General features: G+C 45.0%; 1 protein-coding gene across 2 annotated transcripts in view; it reads left to right on the top strand.

Moving 5' to 3' along the window:
• The first annotated feature begins 10,840 nt into the window (after positions 1 to 10,840).
• Positions 10,841 to 21,469, top strand: part of Dgk (diacyl glycerol kinase 1) — a 523,491-nt gene continuing 512,862 nt past the window's right edge. For both annotated transcript variants that reach the window (XM_084606564.1, XM_084606561.1), the window contains exon 1: positions 10,841 to 11,393. The gene's annotated coding sequence lies outside the window, so the exon portion shown is untranslated. The remainder of the gene's footprint in view (positions 11,394 to 21,469) is intronic.

Below are 21,469 nucleotides of genomic sequence, written 5' to 3'. Positions count from 1 at the left end.
TATCATTACGAAAGATACGTTTTCCGAGAACAGAGCGGATAAACTGAGATACGAGCAAAACAGGTTCACAATGGGTTAATGGGTTCCTATGAGAAGTGGTCGCGAACAGCATCCACCGAAGAGACAGGCTATCATACTGCCATTTTTGTTTTCTAAGGTCCTGCCAGCGATAACCTAGAGATGTTCACATGGCATGGCTCAGTGAAAGGACTCAGCATCGCATCACAGTTTCCATCCCTCTGGAACACTTTTTATGTGGCCCCCTTTACTGCTCTGGCTGGGTAACTGGGCGGCGTACACATCGCGAGCATCTATCGGACACATGCGACATGTATAGTGTTACGGCAGAGACATTTCGGGTCAACAGCTGCACCTTCGGGTAATCACCATCAGAAGAAACACAACTCAATAGAAACAAACAAAACACTATATAAATTTATTCCGATAACCTTCAGCGCAAGGAAGAAAAAAAGCCCCTGCAGTGGCGATCTGCAGCACGGTCTAAAGAAATCTTAAATGCCGAAAGGCATACCAGGTTTAAATACCAAGAATAGAGCCACACCTCCCAGCAGATATCTTTTTCCATATGCTATGTGGGGCCGAAGAACACCGCCGTCTATCTGCGTGAAAACCGGCTCCTATCGCTGTCCGCCGACCAAGAACGAATGGACCTGTTAACAGGCTGCAACGCTTCCTTGCTGCGTGGATGAAAAGAAAAGGGATAAATAACCGAAAGAGACTTGACTGATTGTTCCAATAATGAACGCCGGCAGTATTTAGGTTCATGCGATGAAATCTTACCGCGAGCTGGCGCGCCCACCACCACTAAACGGCACCAGCTGTTCTCTTTCCTTCTCTCCTTTTTCTTTACCTTTCATTATCCTGCGATGATGCCTGTTAAGGGGTGAGGTATGTCGGCGCTCCCATTTTTCAACATACCAGCTGCAAACGATAGGTTCGACCGGGGTCAATAACTTGCAATTGAGGAACAGTCAGACTTGGCGGGCGCGCTCTTTGCGAGCTTCCGGTGGTGGTGCTCAGTTTCCTGGGTAAAATGCAAAAAGTTACATTGTCCAAGGCTTGTTCTTGATGGATGTTGGGTTTCTGCTTTGTACGAAGAAGCAAAAGCAGAAGAAAGGAAAAAGTCTATTTACAAGAATTGTATTCGAACCTGGCATGGATGATATTCCTCTATGACGAAAGATTTCACTTCTACTTTGCGGGCGCGCGCGCGTGTGTGTGTGTGTGTGTGTGTGTGTGTGTGTGTGTGTGTGTGTGTGTGTGTGTGTGTGTGTGTGTGTGTGTGTGTGTGTGTGTGTGTGTGTGTGTGTGTGTGTGTGTGTGTGTGTGTGTGTGTGTGTGTGTGTGTGTGTGTGTGTGTGTGTGTGTGTGTGTGTGTGTGTGTGTGTTGCCGGATGGACGGATGTATGGATAGACGGGTGAATGTATGTATCGACGTATGGATGGGTGAGTGGATGTATGGATACATGTACGGGAGGTGTATGGATGGATGGATGGATGGATGGGTATATGTATATGTACATATTCGTGTGTATGGCGTGAACATTTGTGTATGATGTACATATGTACGTATGTTCGCACGAACGTAAAGTCACGGTCGAAAATTTCAGGTTGCCGCGAAGAAAGTAGGAACGACTGAGCTCCGCTTCACGGCGCTGCCACTGCTGGAGCGCGGCGCCGCTCGCTTGCAACTAGGATAAAGAAGGCAAGGGAAGCATGTCAATTCCTCATAACCTTTCCTTGATAATAGGGCTTATGAACACCCAGTGCAGCATATACGCTGCTGACTGTACGCTTGTCTTACCGCCACCGCCCTATAATACAGCCAGCACCGCGACAGCAGAGCCCAGCTGTTCCTTTTTCCTTCACAGCGTCCTGAATTTATTTTTGGCGAAAACTGTTAGCACCATCCCCTTTTAAACGGGGCGGTGCCACTTGCCACTACGCTCAGCTTTTCTTTTGTATTTCATTAAGAAATCATTCAACTTTAAAGGCTTTAAATATAGAGTCGCTATTTTTAAATATCGTTTTTAATCTCCCTTTAGCATCCTTACGTCCTCAGTCTGGTTTTTAACCACCAGTCTCTCAAATGGTTCTTTTTAACGTCTAGTGCACATTCACTCACGTTCCCTTTGTTATCTTAAACCCCAGGGCCTCGTGGAGAATGACTGCGCTCGCAACGACAATAGGATGGTTGGTTTGGTTTGTGGGGTTTAACGTCCCAAAGCAACTCAGGCTATGAGAGACGCCGTAGTGGAGGACTCCGGAAATTTCGACCACCTGGGGCTTTTTAACGTGCACTGACATCGCACAGTACACGGGTGCCTTGCTTTTCGCCTCCATCAAAAAGCGGCCGCCGAGGCCGGGATTCGATCCCGCGTCCTTGGGAACAGTAGCCGAGCGCCGTAACCACTGCGCCACCCCGGCGGGTACAATAGGATGGGTAACGCCACATTCCAGTATACGATATTCAATTGTTTCTACTCATCCGCCATATCTGGCACAGGTTTCATCTTCTTGTATGTATTTATTTTTGAAGCTGTGCGTTCTAAGACATCTTGATCTAGCTCCAAGGAGAAAGCCGGTGCCTCTTGAGTTTTCACGGAACGCTTCCTTCTTAATTTACCTCTTCCAGTTGCCTCTTGAGGTAAGCGCCCTCTGTAGAAGAGCACTTTACACGCAGATATAATACGTAAATATGATTAAAATGATTGATTGGTTGAATGCTATAAGTCGAGCTACTGTTTTTGTCAGCTCGAATACACCGTTTAAAATGTGATCGTTCGGTACATTTTTGTTGATCTTCAAACAGGTAATTAATGCCGTTTTTCATATAGATATGCATTTCTGTTTGAAGGTAAGCGCAAAATAACATTTATTTCCTTCCATCAATGTACGTAACTGCAGAGCTATACATTTTTTTGAAAAATCATACTAACGAGCCTCAACGATCCTCAACGATGAGAGAACGAAGGAAAAGAAGAAAAAAAAAAGGCGGTTTGCGAGCAATTAACTTTACGTTCTGGAACGAACCCCGCCTTCTTATTCGTTCTTTTTCTCTCAAACATACGACGCACGTAAGGGAATTACTGCAGAAGAAAAGAGAGGAAATACCCATCTTTGAAATCCGGATGACAAATGAGAGTCCGTTCAGCATGAATTACAGGAAGAGGAAAGCAGCATGAATCACACAAAAATAAAAAAAAAAGTACATTTGCGTTACCTCGAGTATTTGTCATCGTTCGGTTATTCATTAAGAGCAGCTTGGATAAAACGCAAAAAAAAAAAAAAAAATGAGGAGCGTTAAAATTAATTAAAAAAAAATTGTCAACTTCGAGATTTAAGATGTAGGAGTCCCAAGGACAATCTTCCTGTCATCTAGTTGCACTCACGCTGTTATGTATCATCCTTGAGGAGAGCTGTTATACTCTGACACTTTGACGCGTAAAGCATGTTCACGCAGATTAGTCGGAACGCGTGAATAAGTAAGTTGTGACTTCCTGAACATCTTTTATATTTATCATTACTGGCTATTCTAGAATTGATATTATAAAAGAGCGAAAGCTCGAGTATTTTCTTCTTTGGCAAAGAGTATGCGCATATTTTTACAGATAGCTCTGGACTTATTCGAGAAGTCAATAAGGTGCCGGTATGCGTTCCATCACTTCCACGTTTTGGTTATCGGAAATGTCCGCTCTGCTGACAGAGTACTCAATGATTGGATGCACATCATAGAGGTATAATGTTTCTCTTGGATTAGCCTACTCAAAATTTCGTTTGATTAAGTTTAACATGTAACTAGCTTTCAACGTCAGGTGATAGCTACGAGCATTTTAGGGCGAGATGTCAGAGAAAGCACCTCTTTTTATATTGTGCTCTCTGTTTCAACTGATGCGCGTGATAGCCTTGGTTGCTTATGCATTCAAAACAACTGTTTCAAACCCCCAAACAACTGTTTCAACTGAATAGCAAGTTTCGTCCGTGATGCAGTTTGTATGCATCAGCAGTTCCTTGGTCATAAATGAGGCTACATTCGGATACCGTGAGAGCTACATTCAATAGCTGTGGCATGCCATTCCACAAAGTTATAATAAAAAGCGAAAAACAGATCGCCGTTTCGCGTTTTGTGCTTAACAGAATATTCTTTCTTCAGTCCTCTGTGTAATAATAACGCACCCAATAAAATAAAGAAATAATAATATGTAGGTCAAAATTTATAATTTATGACTGCTAGAGAAAGACATTACTATGCTGCAAACATGAACACGCCTTGTATGTGAAGACAATGTAGACACATCGCGGACGTGCCACAAGTATATGATTTTCATAAACCACACGCAGCAGAACGCTGTTACTACGCAACAAATATAGTGTATACACATTGAAATGAACAACTAAATTACGGCTCGAGAAATAAGCGAAGCATGCGATTGTATTTTAGCTTGAAATCAAGATTATACCGTACTTACCTTCCTCAAAACGTTTAATTTCGAAACGATTTCTGCTAATCGGGCTTTCCACGCGTAACGTCCCAGAACCCAACAGCGACCATGCGCCAATTCTTCTGGAAAAAAGAAAAGGGGGTAGGGAGAAGGTGGGAGGGGGGGGCTTGGAAATAACGCGAAACGACTTTCGTCAAAAAGTATTTTTCTCGAGAAAACGTTTTCGGTGACGTAGACGCTATTTCATGTTTCCGCACAGGAGCAAAGGCTGGTGGTCTAAGGAAGAAAAAAGTAATCATTTGTGACGAAGACGAAATGACAGATTTTATTTTAGAATATTGTTTTATTACTTGAATTCATGAATGGAGCAATATAAGAAGTTTTCGGAGTTTCTTGAATCCCCGAAGATGCGCAAAATGTGGCGTCTTTGGAATTTTTCTACTTGACCTTAACTGTTTTTAAATCAATTTTTTCGAAACTTTGAAAAAAAAAAAAAAGTGGATTTTTCTTTCTGTATCGTTTTTTGTACATTAACAGTTTTTAAATCAGTTTTTTCTGAACTTTGAAAATAGCGACTTTTTCTTGATATTGAGGCCTTCATTGGGAATCAATGGCATCGAGATAAAAACACTTAAGAGGGCCCATTATGCACATCGACGTCTTAGCTTTTAATAGAGCACCTTTTATATGAGTACATTTTGTTTGACGGGAGAAATTATTTCTCGAAATCCATAAAAATCGACAGCGTCAGGCACTGCGAAACTATATGACTTAACTGCAGAACACGTACGTGTCACCGAATTATATTATGTTCCCAATATTCAGTTTGGGCTAGTTTGTGTAAGATAAGAGTCGGCAGCCAAAAAAGAATGGAAAGAAGGCAAATCGCGGGCTTCTTTATGCCATTTTGTACGCTCAGTGTGTTCAAATTCAAGAGCAATAGTCGCGGATATAAAAATACAAGATCGGCCTGAAGTAAAAAAAACAAACAAAACAAAACAAACAAACAAAAAAAAAACAAAAAATGACCGAGATCGATGAAAATAAAGGACGCAAAATGCCTCCTTGAACCTCTGATAAGGAAAGCTGGTCAATGACTCCACTGCAAAACGTTAATACCGATGCTCTCTGAGCTGGCTTGACTGAGAGCTTCGAACGCACAAAATGCGATATGGCGGAGTGAAGAAAATGCGTCGCTTGCGATGTATTACCATTGACAGAGCCGCACGTTCGCTTTGTAAAGAACACGAGTGCATATGCGAAACATAATAGTAGGTGATGACACCTACGTGATCTGCAATAAAGTCACAGTTTGGCAGTGCTTGCCGCTGTCGTTGTTCATGCATTTCGAAAGATAATTTGTCCATTCAGCAAAAGTTACGCACATAAAATCTAGATTAAACGCTAGGACGTTAATGTGCACAATGAATAATTTGAGTATCTTTATCTAGATGGCCATGATTTTCGAAACAGGCCCCACTATAAAAAAAAGCACTTTTTTTTTTTTTTTCAAAGTTTGGGACGAATTGGCTTAAAAGCTGCTTTGATAAACACGTTCAAATTATTTCTAACATTACCTAGAGCAACCAGGGAACGCGCAAGAATATTGTTTTGGCTTACAATTTATAGAGGTTAGGGTTAAAAATGTTCCTAAAACATTACATTATTTTAATTTTTGGTGATCCAAGCAACTTCTAAAAATTCCTGCATTGTTCCATCCCTAAACTCCATGAAAGAACAACGCTACTGACTTATTTTGAAAATAATATCTGTCACTTCATCTTGCATCAAGAATTATTCGATTTTTTTTTTTAGACCAACGTTATCTTCTTCGAGGAAAATTCAAATAGCGCTTGCGTCAGCAAAACGTTTTACTTGGCACAACTACTTTCACGCACAACCTCCAAAAGGTGGATTTTTATTTATTTTTATTATTATTATTATTATTATTATTATTATTATTATTATTATTATTATTATTATTATTATTATTATTATTATTATTATTATTATTATTATTATTATTATTATTATTATTATTATTATTATTATTATTATTATTATTATTATTATTATTATTATTTGCAGAACGATTTGAGGTGGCGCTTTTGGGGCCTAGAACATTTCGCATGAAAGGACCCTATCATAAGCGGGAGACATCGTGCTGTAGACGTATTAAATTATGCTCGGAATGAAAGACGCATATACAAACTTCTTTAACTTTACGCGCGATTTATAGTTCTATAAGTTATGGCGGCATCGTTTTGCGCTGGCAACGCTGCGAGCGGCGTGTCGGCTCCTTCTTGCAGGCAGAATACCTAAAAATTAGCTCGCTTCACAACTAACCCATTGGCTACAACCTCACAGCTCAAACATCAGATCACTTGGGTTCCGGGGCACTCTGGATTGGAAGGTAATGAGGTCGCGGATAGGCTAGCTCGAGGTCACACAAACCGAGCGGCCACCAATCCCGATCTCACAACCAGCATTCCTGTCCCAGCGACGTACGGCGCGCGACTTAAGTACCTAAGGGAAGAACGTAGGATTTATCCCCCTCCACACAAGGGTCTAAATGCACAAGAAATGCGGGAATGGAGACAGCTCCAAACCAACACTTATCCCAACCTACATCAATACAACATAATGTTCCCAGAACACTACACAGACATATGCCCTTGGTGAAACGACCAGCCCACCGCCTACCACGTCACATGGGGGTGCACAGGCCCCAAACCTCCACACATAAACATGCACCATTCGGAGGCGCAGTGGGAGGCCACTCTGCAATGCTATGATCTAGAGACCCAGCGTAGGCTGGTAACTCAGGCAAGAGCGGCAGCCCAGGCCACTGCGGTCTTGAAATGAAGACTCCACTCCCGCCCCCCTCCCCCTTTTTTTTTCTTTTTTCCTTTCTCTTTTCTTTTTCTTTTTGAAATAAAGTTTTTTTTCTCTCTCTCACGCTGCGAGCAACTATATTTCGCAGAGTTGTAATGCACCAGAGTGATAATCGCTTCCTTAACGCAGAGAAATGTATACTTTATCCCAAACAGGCACCCTTTGCTTCCAAGGGCTGAGACTCGGTCTCTCGCTGTGCATGGCAGTTTTGAGGGATCTCCTGAAGAAGGGTGCCGTAATACATATACGAACAATCTAATTGTTCGCCTTATTGTTATGTCATATCAACCCTGAAAAGAAATAGAGACTCAACGAATACGTAAAAAATGGGACCGTGATCATTAACGCGAAATAATTACGGCATGTAAAATGGACGCGTATACTGTACGAAGCGCTCCGAATGACGAAACGAATGTGTAAATCAAACTTCGTGTTTTTATTACTAAATCAATACCATGCCAGATCTAACCGCTCGTCGCGTGGTCCGTGGACCCCCTTCTCTTCGAGGATGAGAAGAAGACGACAAAGAAGAAGAAGACGACAAAGAAGAAGACGAAGACGACGACGAAGACGACGAAGAAGACGACGAAGACGATGACGAAGAAAAAGAGGAAGAACGCTCGGTCACCCTGATCTGATGCTTTCGCTCCATAATCGGTTCAGCAGCGTTGAACCATTCTCATTTTTTAATCACTGCATCAAAATTATACCCAATTTTAATTATACACAAAATAATGGTGACAAGAATAGAATAAAATGATTTTGCTAGAATTACGGAGAACTTAGTTTTCCGCGAATGATTTATGCCTAATATATAAATAAGGGTTGCCATTTCAATAAACGTGATTTCACCGCTGTCTGCCGATAACTAGTGAATGTCGCCTGCATTAAGTGCAGCTGTAGCACAGTGATTGTTACTGTAGCTCATTTAGCACAGAAAAACACTAATTGTTCCGAAACGAGCCTTAGCAAACATTATTCCCATAAACGTAGCATTTGATTGTGAGCTTCAAAATTCACGTTGATGATTTCTTGTACAACTTGCAATAAGTTAAATTATTTGCTGACGACTGCGTTCTATACTCTACAATTAGCTCCACAGTGGACCAGATTAAGCTCAACAGTAATCTGCAGAAGATCTCTAATTGGTGCACCAAATGGGGCATGTTTCTTAACATTAATAAATGCTTGGTCCTCAGAGTTTGTAAAAAGAAAACTGTCCTAACACACCCATATTGTATAGCTGGCGTAAAACTTCCAGAAATCCGCGTCTGTAAAATACCTTGGCGTCCAGATAAGCAATAACCTAAGTTGGAACGCTCACATCGATGTTATTTGCGGGAAAGCTCAAAAGACTCTATGGTGTTTGCGGCGTACACTGTCAAAGGCCCCAGCAAACGTGAAATTGGCAGCGTACAAGGCTGGTGCGTCCTCGTCTCGAATATGCATGTTGTCTATGGGGCCCTTACACAGCCAAGAATATTTCAAAATTAGAAAGAGTGCTAATGATCGCAGCCCGTTTCATCTGTAACAGATTCAAGCGCACAGATAGTGTTTCAGACATGATCAACTCCCCAGGTTTAGAATCCCTTCAGGCAAGGCGCACTGAAGCACGGTAGAAATTTTTGTACCTAATATACAACAATGTGATTAAAATTAACTCACATGATTACATTACTCCTGTTTCGCGCGCAAGTACGCGCTTTAATCACGGAAAAATGCTAGAAGAATTGCAAGCATACTCTGATACAGTTAAGCATTCTTTTTTTGTCAAAACAATTGCAGAATGGAATAATCTGCCGATTTGTGTAGGGAACAGCCCGAACGTTGGTTGGTTGGTTCATAGGAAGGGAAAGGCGCAGTATCTGTCACATTTGCTCTGTGGACACCTGAACCGCGCCGTAAGGGAAGGGATGAAGGTGGGAGTGAAAGTGGATAGAGAGAAAGGGGAGCCGTAGTGGAGGGCTACGGAGTAATTTCGACCACCTGGGAATCTTTAACGTGCGCTGACATCGCACAGCACACGGACACCACTTCGTTTCGCCTCCATCGAAACGCAGCCGCCGTGGTCGGGTTCGAACCCGGGAACTCCGGCACAGTAGTCGGGCTTCTTACCACTGCACCACCCCGTATGTAGAAATGTTTATTGATAACTTGAGAGCCTCACGCATGTGAAACCTTGTTTGTTTTTTAAATCATCTGTTTTCCCTTCCATGAAGCTCGTGTAACTTTGTTGTACCCTTTTGGTTTGTATCTTTGCTCACCCCTGCTTGGAGTCAAACGACTCCGCAGTATTACTAAATAAATAAATAAATAAATAAATAAATAAATAAATAAATAAATAAATAAATAAATAAATAAATAAATAAATAAATAAATAAATAAATAAATAAATAAAATGCAACTGGTATACTATTCACATTGTGCAATCAGGCTCCCCCCCCCCCCCCCCCCCCCCTTCCCCTCTAGATTTCGCATCGTGTCGTACCGTACGAGGGCACCACCTGATGGTGGCAAGACCTGTGCAGTGCGTGAGGCTCGACCAGGAGTACAATGTCACGTTGTGCTCGCATGAGGTATGGCATGGTGCGGAGCTTGAAAGGCGGGGGGTGGGTGATGTGATGGGTGAGAGACTCTAGATAGGCATATCGTTTACAGCATATAATTAAAGCCATCACATGCCTACAGACAAGTTGTTCAGTTATTCCTGCTGCTGAACACTTGGTTTTATGCGTTTTGAATGTCGACACCTACCGAAATGCAAATTGTTGGAGAATGTCTCTCGCTGAAACAAATTCGCATTGGGGAAAAACTATCACGCCTGTCAAAATAAGTACTTATATTAGCGGCGAGTATCAGCGGAAAAGGGTGGTAATAAGTATCAATTATAATTTTCAAATTTGTTGCTATTTTCGGCTATTACTCGATTCGAATCTGTTCCGACGTACTTTTTGATTCCGAAAAGGCTTAAATATGGCTCTCGCACTAAAGGTGACAGTATATCACCTGGCAAATATGTAAATAGCTTCCTTGTACATTATTTTATCCGCCTAATTCACGTTTCATTGCACCTGGACTCGGTATTTGATGTCTGGCCCGCATAGAGCAGTTTTGGGGCACGAAATCACTCCGCGTGTGAAGCGCACGTGGTCGTGCCGCAAACTTGCATCATCGAGGACGCAAGAAACGGAAAACGCCCATGATATTGAGACTTCGGCTTCACGGCCGCGGCTTGACGACTCGCGCGAGAAACGCTTTCCGCTGGCGAAGTTCAATATGCAGTGGATGTCACTGTGACGATGACAAACGCGAATGGTCGGCCAGTACGCGCTGAGCGCTGGTCGAAAAGCGCGCGCTTCTCCGTACCGGCGTAATGTCGCGCGCGCACGCGCGCCGATGCTAGAAGCGTTGCGAGCGCCGCCCGACGTCATTCAGAGACCGGCCGTCGTGCGGCGGCGCTGCCCGCTATAACTGCCGCGGCACAGTGCGGCGCTCACCACAGGTCCTGCGCGCATCGGGCCTTGGGCCGCTCTCGAAGTGCGAGAGCGACAGACGGTCTGACTCCCCCCCTCATCCCACCACACTGAACCACCGCTCAACACGCTGAACGCGCACAAAACCTGCCGTAACCGTATTGCTCCGCGGCTTCAATTCTCCGTGGCACGTCGTGTTCCTGCCGACACCGGCTGTTTCTTTCGTTGGCGACCGCGGGCTGTGGCGATCACCCCCTCCCAGCGCTGTGTCGTCTTCGGCGGGCGGGAAATAGTGGTGGTGCAGCCGCTTCGGATTCGGCGGGACGCTAGCGAACGACAGCGAGCCCGGGAGCGTCTGCGTGGGACAGGCGACGTCTCCGACGTCAAAGCCGAGGAGAGTGAACGAGCAGACGACAACTCCGAGCGGCGCGGTGCGTCGCCGGCGACGGTAGCACGGCGCGCGGACAACCGACGGTTGCGTAACCTGCCTCGCCACGGTCCCCGCCGCCGCAACCCAGGTCCGTTGTGACGAGACCACGCCTTTCGGGCCTGCCTTGCCAAGGTGGGTGGCTGCCCTCTCCCTTTGTGCGTCTCTCGCCGTTGGTCTGGTCTTTCTGTGCTTATTTTTCATCTTTGTTTATATATAATTCTTCGTGCTGTTCTGAAGCGTGTCTGCACCACTCATTGGTCCTCACTATGACATACATACGCGCGCAGAGAAGCAAAAAAAGAAAAATGGTACTGGTGGAGTTATCCTTCCGAAAGCGTCCACTTTCTGCGCGGGCTACGGATTAATTTTCTCGGTGTCGTGATGGTTACGGGAGGATGTCAATTTCACCGACTCGCATGGAATCATTGCACCTGGATGTTCCAGAAAGCTCCTTCGCTATCACCTGCCCAAGGGTACTACGTAAAAGTATCGCGCGCATGTGCAAATGACAGACCTGCCTTTCCGTTCATGTGGAAATGACTTTCATTCCATCGGTTCTTCCGTTCGTTTGCAACATATATCACTCTTTTAGTTCACCTTTACTAAACATAAGTTATCTGGCGGGCCTCGAGCTCGTTACAGAGCAATGATCGGCCCCACGGTTGTCGGAAGAAATTAGCCATAACCGCACTCTGTCTAGTAAGCGTTCGTGAGATGTCAGCGCGAGTCCTAGACTTGCAGACATCAGTCAACGCCAACGACGACGGTTGCTGTGGTTTGTAGCTGCCGGAGCGTTTATCGCTGATCGAGGAATGGGACGAGGTAGATGGACTGTAGATAAATAGACCTAATTATAGCCATGCGAGGGCTGACGCGCGGGGTCCGAGGTGAGACGTGGGCTCGAGCGATAAGCTACTGTACGTGTTGAGTGAGCGCACAGGCGTCACCGGCGGCCGGCGTGGAAGGCGTTCAAACCGAACGAGTGGCGAGTTGGGTTCGGAGGTGGCTATAGGTATACGGTCCGTTGTTTGGAAGGAGCAGATTTTTTTTTTTTTTTTTTTTTTCTCGAGCTACAACTCGCGTTTTAGTTGCCCCAAGTCCGATACGTTGCTCCTGCTTGGAAATATGCTCCGGAGTGTTCGAAATGGAAAGTTTGTTCAATCTACAGGACATAGAAGTCATCGGTGCGTAAACCGACTAGGTGATCTAATTTTATTGTAATTTGTGGAATTTCAAAATTTATTCTTTATTCGACACTTCTAATCACACAGCTGCCTGAGTATTCAAGGCGCAGCTAACGCTGTTTAAATCTTGTTTTGGAACCTCAATTTTTACATCTTTGGTGCGTGAAAGAAATCGGTGACAAATTTTACACTCCCGATCCTAGGAAGACGTCTCGAGCGAGTATATTTAATTATTTAACATTATCGGACGAGCTCAGCAGAAAGCTAGAGCAAGAAAACCGAGCCCCAATTTACGAATTTCGTTGCTGGTTTGGTTTGTGGGGTTTAACGTCCAAAGCGACTAAGGCTATTATGAGAGACGCTGTAGCGAAGGACTCCGGAAATTTCGACCACCTGGAGATATTTAACGTGCACTGACATCGCACAGCACACGGGCGCCTAGCTTTTCGCCTCCATCGAAAAGCGGCCGCCGACACCGGGATTCGATCCCGCATCCTTGGGCATGTAGTCGAGCGCCATAACCACTGCGCCACCCTGGCGGGGCGAACTTCGCTGCTTTATGGCGCCTATGACAGTATTCTGGAGTTACATTTTGAGTTATGCTTCTGAGTTACATTTTGTTGATTCAGGCTGTTTTCCGATTAGAAAGTGAAAAGCGCCGATTGGCTGCTTGTAGCAGCGCAAAAAAAAAAAAAAAAAAGAAAAAAAAAATAAATCATCTGTGGTAGGTCGGGGAAACTAACAAACCAACGGAGCCGATTAGAACGCCTGTCTTCATGTTACCTGCACAACTGTGAAAACTGGCAAATATACGCGTAAGTATTGAACGTTCGCTTGAAGTAGAAAAGAAAAGGCTTCGGCTCCCGATTCTAAACACGAGAAGAGTCTTTACACGGAGAAAACTATTCATAAAAATGCTCTTAAAAAGAATCCATGCCTCTATATAGATGACGAGAAAATGGAACAAGCTCACAAAATGCGGTCTAAAATCAGGAGAAAAATAGACTCTGCTGACTCTGTTTAGAAAAGGATGTTTTGGTAGAGTTAAATTGGTGCATGCAGAACATACACAGGCTCTGTGAGACTCGTTGAAAAAAATCGTGATGCACAAGCTCTACGTTCATCATCTCGGTCGACGGCAATGTTAGCCGCGTAAAGCGTAACTGTGCCGCGCCGCAAGGCCTGTTGGAAAAGGCAAGCTCTTGAAGTGTGCGACACTATGTGTCGTTTCTGATTCAGTGTCACATCCGTTAATGCACACTTGCCCGCTGACGTCTTTCTAGACGTATATAAATCAGGAGCGGTGACATTTACGGCGCAGATTTATGTCCCTGTTCATTCAGCTCTTCGGGCCTGTTACTAATTTGTTGAAAGTCGATGCACAATCGGGCAAAAAGAAATTAGTAAGAAATGGAAAGAAGGAAGGCCTTCTAACGGTTTGCTAGTTTTTCGCCAGCGCATCTCCGAAGTTCTTCGTCTCATTTTTTGCTTTACCCGAATTTTTCAGTCTCAGCTACTTCCAAAAATTGCAGTCTTTTTAGAGAAGCCCTACGCTTAACGTTTTGAGATAATATAGTTAGGTACCGGCGCACAGAATGACTCAGTAGAGAGCAGACGCGCTTGGCCGCACCGTTTGACGCTAGCGGAATGACGGCAGCCACTACAATGAAGTCTCGTTTCCTGCGCGCCATTGCGACATAGCGTGATTTGCATGCGTCTACGGAGAGCAAGTCACGCTAACAATATGCCATTGTGGCACATATATCGATACGCATCTCGAAATGGCGCGCTTTATGCGGGCGAGTAGCAGCGTTCATTAGCCATCGCTTAACTGCCACGAAAAGTCATCTCTTTAATTGGTTTCCCGCTGGGAACTGGGCAACCAAATAACTAGCGACTACAACGTAAACAGGCTGCGCTCAAAAGCAACCTACCCGCCGAGTTTGAAATGGGATGGTTGGGGTGGGCATTATATGATTCGAATCTGTGGAGTTTGGCTCTACTTTTACCGTATAGTCATCTGTGTACTCGTCGCCAGATCTCTCGGTTTGTGGTGTAATTACGTTAGAATCGAAGGAATCAAGAGCGTTGTTTGTCGCAACAGTTCAACTCAACCTTTCTCCTTAATTAATTTGGAAGCTGTCCGCCCACACCTCAGGGGCCGAGCATCCATTAATTCAAGTATAATATAAACAATTAGTTGAGGTTTAGCTCTGGTTAATCCTAGTTGAATTGCGAAAGCAACGGCGCAAGCATCTTTTGCCTGCCACATTATTCCCCTATCACGCCCTATCAGTGTAAGGTGTTACATTATTGGGGACGCTTAAGCTCATCCTTTAAGGGTATGACGTGAGAGCGTAAGGTATAAATCACGCTTGAACCAAGCCGTATGGACGTGCCTGCGTGTCATAGGTGTAACGAAAATGCAAACGGTTCTGGCAGGCTGATTCTGATATCAACCCTCCCAATACAAAAGGAGCGACCCGAGTTGGCAGCTCCTGCCCGCGGAATAGGGGTAACCTGAATTCAAATGTCATGGCAGGCTGGTCGAGGAGCAGGGGGGTGCACGGGCCACGCGACGAGCGCTTAGACCTGGCGTAGTATTGCTTTCGCAATAAAACGTGGCGTTCCTCAAGGAGTTACCTGCGTCGTAAGCGTTTCAAGTCTGCATTTTGTACCACTGCGCGCAGTTCGAGCAATACATTCTCATTTTACAACCCTTAAAAAAAAATACAAGAATAAAGGATTAATGTGAAACGAAATGTTCAGGAATTTTGCCGTCTTGACATATCGGATCAGACGAAACAATAATTACACACACCTGAGTGTCACTAGTCAGCTAAAGAAAAAATGAGTACAGTTGTTTTAAATATTTGCGTATGTAACTGAAAGACGAATACCTCTCTCGCCTGGAGCACGAACGCGTAACAATCACCTGGTCCTGGCAGTCGCACCGCCGAATCATAGTATTTGATATTTGCTTCGCACTAATATCCATTGGCCGGTCACAATGACTGCGCAGCGTTTCGAATACGTTTCTTTTTTTTTTTTCTTTAACATAATGAGCTCGAGCCGTCCTGCACAGTATTGCGAAGCGGACAAACGTTGAGGCTGCAGTGCTCGCCGTATTGTTCATATTTCCTTGGTTCGGCTCTCGCCGCCTGAAAAGAGCTGCGGAACATACAAATGGCTTTAGCCAGTTTAAAAAATAATGTCAATGGCTTATGAAAGGGAAATCTGAAAAGGAGCTTGTGTGTAAAAAAATTGTGGGGAAATAATAAAATGACATTCTGACGTATATGCGCGGCATCAGTACGCATAGGTTGCCCTTTCCGATGAACCTTTTGTGCAGGGTTAGAAGGAACCATTATTCAAAGGGGGAATGCAGCATAATGGGGGGCATAAAGTTGACTTATTTATAGCCTCGAACGTACCGATCGAAGCGTCGATTTTTATCATCAATGTCTCAAAAAGAGTCTTACGTCATATTTTGCTCAGTCGTTATGTAAGTATGCACAAGAGCGGCGGAAATAGGAGGGTCGATCTGCTGACAGTCACCTTTATCTTGTGGCACGTACCTCGCAAAACCGCGTGGGAAGCGAAATTTCATGAACGGTCTTTTCGATGAAAAGAAAATCGGTATGACGAGAAAGCCGAGCTTCAAGATGTTTATAGAGAAATCGCGAAGTGCTCGCTAATGGTTTCTCCTATTTCATCGCACTCTGTTTCGCAAAAAGTCCGTGGAACAATCCTACCATATTAAACAGCCTTTGAATGGGTGAATACTCGCATGGAGCGTGACCGATAAAAAAAAAGAAAAAAAGAGCGTGTGTTCTTGGGGGGAGGGGGTACGGGAAATTCGAAACTGGTTCTTAAAGTGCATCAAATTTAAAGACGTCATTGCGGTGATTGTGCTCCGGGGTTCTGCTGCTCGCCACGTGATGGTGTGGGCCCGTGCTCAACTGCTAACTTCAGCCTTCGAACCGCTCTCGGATTTCTCTCTGTTCGTGCATGTGCGCACGGGTAGGAGTAACGTGAGAGGAGACAATCTGTGCGCGTTCCAAAATGAGGTAAATTCCTTTCTTACTCTGTGAACTGCAGGGAATACACTGAAGAAATCATGCGTCTGGAGGACAGTAATCGGAAATAAAGAAAGGAATTTGCCGCTCATTCGGGCTGTGAAAATACCCGTTGATTGGATGCGATTGAAGAGTTCGATTTCAAACTGCTACGAGCAGCACTTCGCCGCCAATTTCATTCGCCTATTTGACTGTATTAGGTTTTTTTTGTGCGTTTGTTTCCGTCCAGAGGAAATGTCAACAACAACAACAACAAAAAAATACAGATGTAAAGGTTCAACCATCCTTGAGTCATGTTTCACGAGCGTAATCCACCAGCCGCATCCGCAGTCGCTGATATGTCTTTTCGAACTGACTAATGTGATTGCAGCAGTTAATGCATACTCATTCAGGCAAGCAACAGACAGAAATATGCACCACAATAAAATAAAATGAGCGACTCATTAAAGGGCGACTGCATCACCTTTTGAGAATCACGCGAAATTCAAGGATTCATATCTGTTTAGACTCTAGGTAATGCGTACAAAGCGTTTTTGCGCTAGCGTTCGAACTGATGGCGTAATTGACAATTAAATCTCAAGCTTCTCTTCGCAGCACTGAAGCATTGTGGAGAAGCTCAGTGATGACGCCACGGACAGTAATATTTTCTATTTGCGTTGCCTTCGCCCACATCCTTCGGTGCCTTTTCTGATGCCGCCAAATAACGTTTCTGGAACTTTGCTTTGGGTAACGTTTACTTCTGCAAACAAACGTTTCTATGTGGGAAATGTACTGGTACCGTCCATGACGTCATCATGTGCTCTCCGCCCGTTGCTGTGCTGTGCGAAGAAGCCGGATAGCCGTCACGGCTTTAATCGCTAATTGCACTACTGTTTCATATCCTAGAACCAAGCTATTTCGCACGCTTAAACTGCAAAATATGATGGTTCGACCTCTCGAAATTGATCGAGATATAAAACCAGCGCAGTTTCCCTTTAAATACCGTTATATGAGCGAATTAGATCTGGTAATTTAGATAGGTTTAATTTGGTGACATTTGTTGGTTACTGGTTATTACAACCCACTACAGGGCGTGAAAAAATGATTTATAGTAAAGGAACCCGCGGCAGGCATGGAGTTTTGCTTTGGAACCTTGATCGCAGCGTGAATCACTGATTAAGGGAGTTTTAAAAAAAGTTACCAAGAAGCGAATGTTGACGAAGTTTACGAAAAACTGCAAGACTTGAAAGCTTGTGGTTACGTTACAAAATATCTACTCGAGCCCATTGTTTGAGTACTCTTTAAATGTGAATATGAGAATATACAACAATACGAAGGTTCCGGGAAGATTCAATGCCGTCAATGAGGCAATCATGGACGGAATCAGATCTGGCTTAACTGTACATACTGTGGTTTTTGACATTTTGGTGTGACGTAAATGAGTTTCTGTATGCGCACTTACTCCTGTACACACACAAACACACGCACACATAGCTGAGCGCGGCAAAAAAAGAAAGAAACAAAAAGAGGCATACAGAGTGCTAGGTACTTCGAATATATCGCTGCAAACTGAGGGAAAATTCCTATTGCCCGTCAGTTTTTTTTTTTTTTTTTTATTGAAGAGAATATGGTTTGGTTTGGTTTATGGGATTCAACGTCCCAAATCTACTCAGGCTATAAGAGACGCCGTAGAGAAGGACTCCGAAAATTCGGAAATTTCGACCACGTGGGGTTCTTTACCATGCACTGGAAAGCCAGGCACCCGGGTGCCTAGATTTCCGCCTCCATTGAGAGGTGACCGCAGCGGCCGGGATTCGACCCCTCATCCGTGGGCACAGCAATCGAGCTCCCTAACCACAGCACCACCGTGGCTGGGTTAAGGAAGAGAATATCAAACAACCTATCGCCCCTTAAATATTCCATGCGGTAATGTGCGAGAATGGAGATATATAATGAAATTTTTGTGGTAGTTACAGAGAAATAACGCGTAAGAACCAGAAATGCCTTGCATTTCTTGCATAAAAAAAAAAGCTACAGAGAGCTTGAAATACTCTTTAAAAAGTTTCACTTCGTGATTCCATTTAGTACGGACGCAATAGGTGCACCGCGCAACGGTTCTGCGCTGATATCGCTCAGTCGCTATTGTAGTGTAGTGTAAGTAGTCCTCCAAATAATTTACGTCCCGCTTCCCATTCTAGGATGTGAAACGAGCGTCGATATATGGCTAACAGTAAGCGTGACGCAACGCTGTCTTTACTGCGCGCTTTCTAAACTTGGATAGGCACTCTGAAAACTTGCATTAAGTGACGTCCCAAAACACTGCTTCTGGCTGGAAAGCGTCTAATTGCGTATTCAGAAAAAAACGCTCGACCCGTAATTAAGTAAAGTTCGTTAACAGCCACACAATGCAGCTGCTTGGGGCGTTTAAAAGCCATTGCTCCTCTTTGAAATCAACCCACGAACGTGCGTGCTCCTCGACGCGCAACGCCGAGTACAGAAGCCGACTAACGCAACAAGGACAAGACGGAAAGTACAAAGGAAAACCCTTCGCATTCTCCTCCTAACAACGTCTTTCAAAGTCGCCCGAATGCAACCCGCCGGCCCGTCAGCGGCAGCGGCGGCTATTTCTTTACGCTACCCGCGCAAGTTTTGGAGCGCGAACTTGGACCGCGCACTCGGGAGGACAAGGGCAGGGTTATAACCAGCGCCGCCCAATTCGGGTCACACGCTTGTTAGCGGACCCGCACGCGCCACGCACGACGAGAGCCTGGCTGGCGTGCTCCTCTATCTCTCGTCCCCGCTTCCACCTCCAATTACGCAAGTCAGCTCTCCCGCAACGCAGCCCTTTTTCGCGCCCGCAGTGTGCGGCCGGATTTGCATGAGCGGCTTCTCGTCGGCGGGCACTTTTCGAAATTGCCCCCGATCCAGCGCGGGGAAATGTTCGCCCGCGTCTGTCTTAACTGAGTATAATCCCCGACATGTGAATACTGGCCGGAGCGGCGGCGGTGGGTCATCGGCACGCGTCAGACTACCCCTTCCGCACGATCATGAGCGTATACATACAGCATAGCTACGCTGACTCCTCCGGGCTTTGCGTTAATGTGAGCCGCGATGCTATAACTGGACGCTGAGAGGCGTGGCAGAGTGGCTCGCTTCGCGTGTCGACGTTCAGGACAGTGTGTGCCCATTGCGTCGGAGTGTTGTCGCCGGCCTTAAACCGCTGACGCGATGGCGAAAAGACTCTTCACATTGTGTAGCTCTCCGGAGTGGATCTTAGGTCTAGACGGGCAGCCTTCTTTTGGTTACCTTGCTTAATTCAGGTATTGCGAGTTGAAAAGACCGAGAACAGCGACGACGTGAGTAGTATTGTGTCACGGGCTCACGGGATGGTGATATTACTTTTTTGTGACAATGTGTACTGCTAGGCGCACTGCCGTGGACGAATGGAATTTGGAACATCGCCTATGAACGAAAGAAAGGTTTTCTTTGTTCTGCAGTAAACTATAGTGAACAACTAGCCCTATATTCACGTGCTTATACTTAAGGAGTACAGCGAGGCATACTAGCATCAACCTGTTACTGCCCAACGTTGAGAACCAATTAAATTGCTGCTTGACGCTCATTACCTGCAGTTTCTTGAATCTAGCCATTTTTTTTTTTGTGTCACTCCACTCTATAATGCCTTAATGGTCATGTTTATGAAAGAGAACTGAACAAGGGTTAAGGAGGCGCCCCAGTTTGCAAGCCAAGCCAACTTTTCGACATGGGGACTTGTCTTTGTCTGCATTCTAAATTGGTATACTAAATAAATAAACCAAATACACAGATCAGAATCCATTGTTCAGAAAGCGGATAGCCACACCGTGGGGTTCATGCATTCCGAGACATCGCAAATGGAATACAACGGCGCAAGAAAACGAGGACTAAAACAAGCAAAGGACTAGACAGGCGTAAAGTTCTTGCACCGTTGTCTAGCCCGAACTAAACTTTTGATGCATTCCTGAAGTTCCAACTCTTCCGAAAGTAAGATTTTTTGTCCTGCCCCATGCAATGGATAAGACTTTCATGAACGGCAAAGAGGCTCCACTACACGGCTGAGAAACGGGCTCCCTGAGCCATAAACTTTTGACAAAGACTGTAGATGCCATGTGACCTTTCATGTAAAGAGGCATCTTACGAGTGTGTGGTAATGAGTATGTCCAGTTAGAGAACTTGCAAACGCGGAATTAAACGAGTAGCAAGTATAGCGAGTAGCAAGCAGCGAGTATACAACAGTTGCATCTTGCCTGTACTCACCTATGGGGCTGAAACGTGGAGGCTAACCAAAAGAGATCTATTTAAGTTGAGGACAACCCAGAGGGCTATGGAACGAAAAATGGTAGGGGTAACATTAAGAGGTAGAAAGCGTGCAGAGTGGGTCAGAGAAATAACTCAAGTTACTGACGTTCTAGTGGAAATTAAGAAGAAGAAATGGACATGGGCAGGACATGTAGTGCGAAGAGAGGATAACCGATGGTCGCTTAGAGTAACAAACTTGATTCCAAGGGAGAGAAAGCGTAGCAGGGGGCGGCAGAAAGTTAGGTGGGCGGATGAGGTTAAGAAGTTCGCGGGGGTCAAGTGGATGCAGCTAGCACAGAACCGGGTTAAGTCGAGAAATATGGGAGAGGCCTTCGCCCTGCAGTGGGTATAGTCAGGCTGATGATGATGATGAAAGTGCATGTTGGCGTTTCATCCTTGTTTGACGTGGGCGTCGTCACGTGGCGGTCAGCGGGACTCTTTCGTAATCTAATACGTCGCTGCGATAACAGATGCGTCTGGGTGATGCGCTTTTTGTGGTCTCAGCTTTCTCAGTTCGGAGACAGGAGGAGAAGGAGGAGGGGGGAGGAAACAACTTTATTCAATGCACTATTAAACGTTGAGAATGTCCTGGGCCAGAGTCACCAAGGCCAACTGGTTCTTCAGCTGG

This window comes from Amblyomma maculatum, chromosome 6 (assembly GCF_055883805.1).
Source record: "Amblyomma maculatum isolate TAMU_Amacu chromosome 6, ASM5588380v1, whole genome shotgun sequence".
Lineage (NCBI taxonomy): Eukaryota > Metazoa > Arthropoda > Arachnida > Ixodida > Ixodidae > Amblyomma > Amblyomma maculatum.
The sequence above is the reverse complement of the archived record's forward strand: the minus strand, read 5'-3'. Positions and strand labels throughout refer to the sequence as shown.